Source organism: Dicentrarchus labrax, unplaced genomic scaffold, assembly GCF_905237075.1.
Source record: "Dicentrarchus labrax unplaced genomic scaffold, dlabrax2021, whole genome shotgun sequence".
NCBI lineage: Eukaryota > Metazoa > Chordata > Actinopteri > Moronidae > Dicentrarchus > Dicentrarchus labrax.
The window spans coordinates 26,969,875-26,976,666 of NW_026136711.1; positions in this window are offsets into that span (position 1 = coordinate 26,969,875).

Sequence of the window (6,792 nt, forward strand, 5' to 3'; positions counted from 1 at the left end):
GACCTTAATGGTTGCCAGGTGACCAGCAAAAACCCCAGGAATTCGCTGCACCCGGCCAAGAAAGAGTCTGGCACAAATCCTATAAAACAGTAACTTTTTTTAGTTTTGTTTTTTTGTGCAGATTAAACAAACAAGGTTAACGTGTTAATGAGGTTTAGATTTGTTGGTTAGCAGAGCCAGGCTTGCTGTTTCCAGCTAACATTAAGCTATTGTGGCATTATAGTTACCTTACAGTCATGAGAGTGGCATCAGACTTCTCATCTAATTCTCAGCAAGAAAGTGAATAAGCATATTTTCCAGAAATCCTGCACCTCAGTCTAATGTTTTGCCCTATTTCCTTTAGCCATTTTATATTTTTGGGCTTCTTCTGAGGTTATCAACACCTAGTCTGTTGAAAAGTAAAGTGGTCTTACCCTCTGCCATGTGCACTGAAGGTAAGACAATCAGAAATGCCAGTAAAGCAACATCATATCATTGGGGTGGCAAAAGTTTGGTTACCCCATTTGCTCACATAGCACCATATTTTGGGTAGTTTGTTTTCTTGTGCTGAACCATTTCACTACTGCTGCAGCTTCACTGGGGACATTAGTAGTGCGCCTCCCCAACCCAATCTGCATTCAACTCACTCGCTGCTGAAGTCTGAGGGGAGATCAAACACAGGCTGTTGCTGAGTTTTGCCGAGTTTTTGTTCAGCACAGAAAATGAATGCGAAGCAGATTTTGGTAATAAACAGTGATGAAAGTCGAGAACAGAAACAGAAGAACCAAACTCCAGGCATCAGAAATTCAGGGACAAGCTACAAAAGTAGTTAAAGTGGATGTTGAGGATAAATAAAATGTTTCTTTCTTCTTGCTGGCACATCCACAAGACTATCAGGGGCTTATTTTAGATACACACAGTTTGGTCATAAGCAAACATCATAATCTAACCGTGCCATGCAGAAAAACCTGAACATACACATTAATGTGCCACTCAACGGTGAGTACTGGCCACCCCGAGGAAAAAGGTCTGTAATGCATCACGTTAGGATACATTTCATATGTTACGGCTATGTTTGTTTGCCAAAAATGAATTCACAGACTCGTTTTAGGGTTAATTAGACATCAAAAGTTGCTTCCTTTCAGATCTCTTATCAACAAACTCTTACAAAACTGAAGAGTCACTTTCTGTATCGAACTTCAGTTCAAAATCAAGAAACCAGAACACCAGGATTGAGAAAATCATCTATTCTATGACCTGTTTATTGGTTTGAGTGAAGCCTGAGAGCTCAACACACACATTTTACATCTTCACCAATCGGACAATGCAGCGGTCAAAGCTTAAATGCTCTGCAGAGCCCTTACATGAGTTAATGATATTAATATAATAATAATATTCCCATAACACAAAGCTCTGGTGACCTAATTAACTGTTGACATTATCGTGCATTATCCCGATCTGTTCTTATTATTCATACTGTCCACCAGTAAACCACATCAGACATTGATCTCTGACCCCTGTGCTGGATTCTGTCCACAGTCTGACTGATATTTATCTGCCTCGCTCCCGGGCTATTTTTTCAGTCAATCTGGTCTTCATTGAGGTCTTTGTACAATAAACCTGATGTCTGGCTGCGTTTCAGTGTCGTAAAATGTGTAAAATATTTAATTATGCATCAGCCTGACACACTTATACTCTTCGTGTTAACTGTGTGCAACAATTACTTTTGGCAACATGATGATTATTGTTTTACACGGTCATTAAAGCACGCAGAGAAAACAATCCATCTCCTGCTTCATCTACAGGTTTTACATATTTGGCATGTTTATCTATACACCTAATTTATTTTCCTTCTCAAAGTTGCACAAAGTGAAACAAAATACTCTGCACGGCATAGTTGTTTGGCACATAAATAAGCCAAATTTCATGCAAATTTTCTCCTTACAAGAGGTCCCTGTAAGAGTTTTTGGGGCCGTAACTATTTGAAAAGGATTTGCAGCTTGCCAGAGAGGTTGGAGGCAGGACAACTGGCAGCGAGGGATGCAGTCTGGAAGAATCGGCCTGTGGCAGATCTCTCCAGCAAAAACCTTTTCAATCATTTGTGTGATCTTAACCTTAGAACAGAAACATGACCTGATTTAACAAGCCACCAGAACTGACAGATAGCTCTTAGGGGGAATGCTTCTGTCAAAATGAGTCCCAAAGGCAACAAATATGTTAAATAGGTTGTCTCATACTGGATAATACACATTACTGTCCATCTGTTATATTTTATGGGTGACAAAAGAGAATAAAGGAGTAAATTTCTGTTGTGTTCTGCAGTTGTGAAAAGTAGTTAAGTACATCTACTCAAGTACTTTACTTAAATACAGTTTTGAAGTACTTGTTCAACACATTTCTAACATAAATATTGTACTTTTTTTACTTCACTATATTTATTTTATAGCTCACTAGATACTTTTCAGATTAGGAGTTTACATAAAACACATATAACAAGATGTACATACATTGTAATCGAGTAAACCACTGGTTTCCGACCTTTTTGGCTTGTGACCCCTTATAAAAACAACAGATATAGGGCCCCTCGTCACTTTTCAGATGTCTATGAGTTGTTAGCAGTTTCACAAAATGAGTGATTCCCCCTCTAAACCTCTCAGATACGTTCATTTAACTACAACCAAAGAGGTAAAAATAACCAATATTTCACAAAACAAGCAAATAATAAGAGACTAGTCAAAAGCATTGATACACTTTTGTGTAACAGAACTTTGTTTTTCCTTCCTTCCTGCCCCATTAATCATCTCGCAACCCTTGGGATTTATCTTGTGCCCCTTTGGAGGGGATCCAACTCCAGACAGCGGACTATCGTACTGTAAACAGCTGTAAATAAAGTAGTTAAAACTTCAACTCGACCAGCTACAACAGTAAATTTGCTACTTAGAAATGTGCTTAAAGTAACTGAGTAATTCCATTTTATTCAGCTACTGGCTACTTTACAGACTTTATAAACAAAACGTGTGAATTTTTCATATAATATGATAATATTATATATCACAGTCAATGAATGTTGTCTGTAATATATAATATATCAGTCACACAGGCTCTTTTTCTTTAAAACAATTACTTTAACGTAAACTACATTTTTGCTTTTTACACTTTTAACTGACTTTAAGCTGTATGGAGTATTTGTACATTGTTGTATTTCTACTTTTACCTGATAAAAAGACGTGAGGACTGCTTCTACCACTACTTGTCCTGATAGATGAGGAGTTTGTTTTATGAAAAAGAAAATTTCTGTGCTGGAATGTGGTGTCGGATAGGCGGGATCTGTTCAGTAGTTGGTTAAGTATATGAGCATGAGGTCATGACAGAAAGGAGTCCACTTTTTTGTTTGGCTTGAGATCAAGCAGGAAAGTGCAGTCGCTGCTTTGTGCTGCAGCTCTGTGGGCACAACACACAGCGCTTTGTTCATTTGTCCCAGAGCCAAAAGGACACATTTTTCAATAGAAACTAATTTGTTTCAACTGAGCCGGCCAACTTATGGCTGATGTTATCTTTTATGGGGCAGCTGCAGCTCATATTCTTATAGAAATAATGGGATTTTCTTAACAGAGCCTGAAATTTGAATGAGTGAAAGAGGTTGGAAGGTACCCGTACTACTGCAGTGATGTCATCTCCGTGGTGTGTGTCTCTCTCTCTCTCTCTGTGTGTGTGTGTGTGTGTGTGTGCATTAACTGCAAGAGTTTTATGGGAAGGCAGGAGATGGGACCTCTGCTGTATTTTCTATTGAGTCTGTCCAAAAGCAGCACTGTGTCTTTCTTTTACCAGAACATTTGTCAGACTAAACCACCAAACTGTTTGCGGTTTGGAAACTTGGTTTAGCTGAAAGGAAACTCCTGAGGGCTTGTTTTGTTTTCCTTTTTTTTTTTTTTTTCAGTCTATAGGAACATTCTTCCTGAAGTCATATTCAAAGGTTGGGTCTTTTATGATCTTAGTTCACAAGAGGCTACAGAAAGTCAAACAACAAACTCATGAGATTTATTCTAAAAAAAAAAAGTCAGCTAAAAGCTTACATGTGATACAGTGGCCCGCATGAACAGCTTCCACCTTTAAGAGTTTCCTTATTACATTTGTTGCTGGACTTAACATAATTCTGGACCTGACTTCTTGTCTGGAGGTTTTTATCTGCCTGTTCAGTGAAGGAATTTTGGCCACTTTGCTCATTTATGACCACACGTGTTCCTTAATTCTCGGTTTCCTGTTAAAATACTAACTAATGCAGATGCAAGTGGATTTTTCTTTTTGCCTCAAAGATCCAGTTTGTAACATGTTGGAGGATCTATTGGGAGAAATTGAATATAATATGCATATGTTTTCATAATGTTGCCTTCCTTAGAGTCCGCCATGTTGAACTGCCATGTTTCTACAGTAGTCCAGAAGGGACAAACCAAACACTGGCTCTAGATGGGGAGGGGGCTTCATGTTTTTTGTGTGCGTTGCATGTTTTGTGGCCATTGTAGTTTCCCCTTCATGCTTGGGAGGGGATGGTGAGGTTGCAACAACATTGCTAGACACCACTAAATCCTAAACAGTCGTCCTTTAAAGGGGGAAAAACCCACTTATTTGTTTCAGAGTTAAATGAGAAGATTAACATGTTGATTAGTGAGCTTCAGAAATGCTCGGAGGTGGATTTTCTTTTTTATCCAGGTTTTTATGTTAGCTAAGCTAACTGGCTAACCACCCTCGAACTCTCCACCAGAAAAGCGAACAAGCATCTTTCGATTGGCCTGGCCTTGTTTTTACACATTTTACACAAAATATAATGAATTAGTCAGCTTTAGGGGGGCTGGTAGGCAGATTGTTAATTGTTTATTATATTATTATATAGCGTCATACCTGATATTTAATCTAATCCTGGGAAAGAAATTCACCAAAATATAACTATTGTTTTCATTGAGCTCCAAGAACTAGAACAGTTTAGAAGAATATAATTTTTATTATTTTGTGTAATGACTTGAAATATCAGACTGTGTAAACACACACACACACACACACACACACACACACCCATCCAGTATGCAATCATGCTTTCTTTTTTTCTTCGCTGATTAAATGAGGTCTGTATTTCATCTTTTTGTTTCTATTGTTCAGTGGATGCATTCACTAAACCTGATTGCTAACAGGCTGGCCCTGAGCTCCTCTCCGCACAGACAGTTTCTCTACTTTATGGTGCGCAACAGAAACCACAAACAGACAATGAAAAACTGTGGCAGCCTCTCCTCCTCCCTCCTGGTCCTTCTTTCAGTGCTCATCACCACACAGCCAATCTCCAGCACACGACAAACCTGGGTGGATCCACGTGGGTTCACTGGTAGCGAGCAGGGATTTATCCAGGTTCATTTAATGACACATTCTGCACACAGATAAATGCCACTCATCATCCGTTCTTCTTTGTCTCAGTCTGTGTTCGTTGTGTGTTGGCTCGGGGGGGTTAGAGACCTAAATTCTCCATCCAAGCCTGAAGGATGACCTCATGGGGCTAGCAGCTGCCATCACCATTCTTGCAGGAGTTAATAGGAACAGCATGTAGCCTCTGGAAAGGACTACTTCTCTCTCTCTCTCTCTCTCTCTCTCTCTCTCTCTCTCTCTCTCTCTCTCTCCTTTCTTTTTTCTGTCCCCACTATTTGAATGCTAGAGAGCCAACTAACATAATTTGGCCTTCGTTTTAACTTTTCTCGGAAATCTCAATGTCTTTTCTTCCCCTTCATTTCCTCATTTTAAAGCTGCATCATAGAAGATATCCTACAGTGCAAAATTGCAGACAAGTTGTTTTCAAGTGGCTATAAATAATATTTATATATTACCACAAAGGGAACTATCACTCCATGGAGCTTTTTAGCATCTTTTAATTCTTCTTATAGCGTCTTTCTGTTCTTTGTTTTGGTTTTCCGGCCTTCAGCACAGCTTTAGTGTCTAGTTACAGTCTCACTGCTCTCATCACGTTGTTTCCAGCCATTATTAAATGAGCATATATACAGAGTCAGCCAACTAGCTTGTGAAGACAATGCAGCAAAAGAGACAGATATTCCCCTCAGAAGTCAGTGGGGACCAAATACTGAGCTAAAAGGAGGGTGAATATTGGACAGAAATGTGACTCCAAATGAATATGCTGCATAAAATCTGTGTCTGCTGGACTGTTTGCTAACGGGATCGACATATCAACTTTATATGGTGATAATATAACAACATATTTATAAGCAACAATTAAAAGTAACATTTGAGAAACGTATCTAATCTTCATCAGGACTGTATTGGTGTGGTTGGATCAGATATGATCAGTTATCAAACCTCAACCCCACTTGAAATCAGTGAGATGAGCACAGAGACACAAAGAAACACAGAAATCTGTCACGTTAAATCACCAAAACGGTTCTAATTTTGACATATAATTGTGTGTTCATGTTGGATCTTATTTTCTCACAGTAAGTTCCACTGTGCAGAGTATCTTTATATTTAGCTTTTATTCCTCACTGAAATATTTAGTATGTAAAAGTTTAGACACAGCCGATAATTCTCTGTGATATTCTGTATTAAGTTGAGTTAAACTGCCTGCTGTCATTTTGTGGAAAGCAGGTGTCAGGATTTTACAAGTGGAAGATATCTCTCTCCGTGGAGCACGACGCTTCACTTGCTTCAGTCACAACACTGAAGATCTGTAGCTATATATATATATATATATATATATATATATTCCTCTGTCGTCTCCAAACTGCTGCTCCTCTCGGCTCATTTATTGCCAGAGTGACTGCGAAA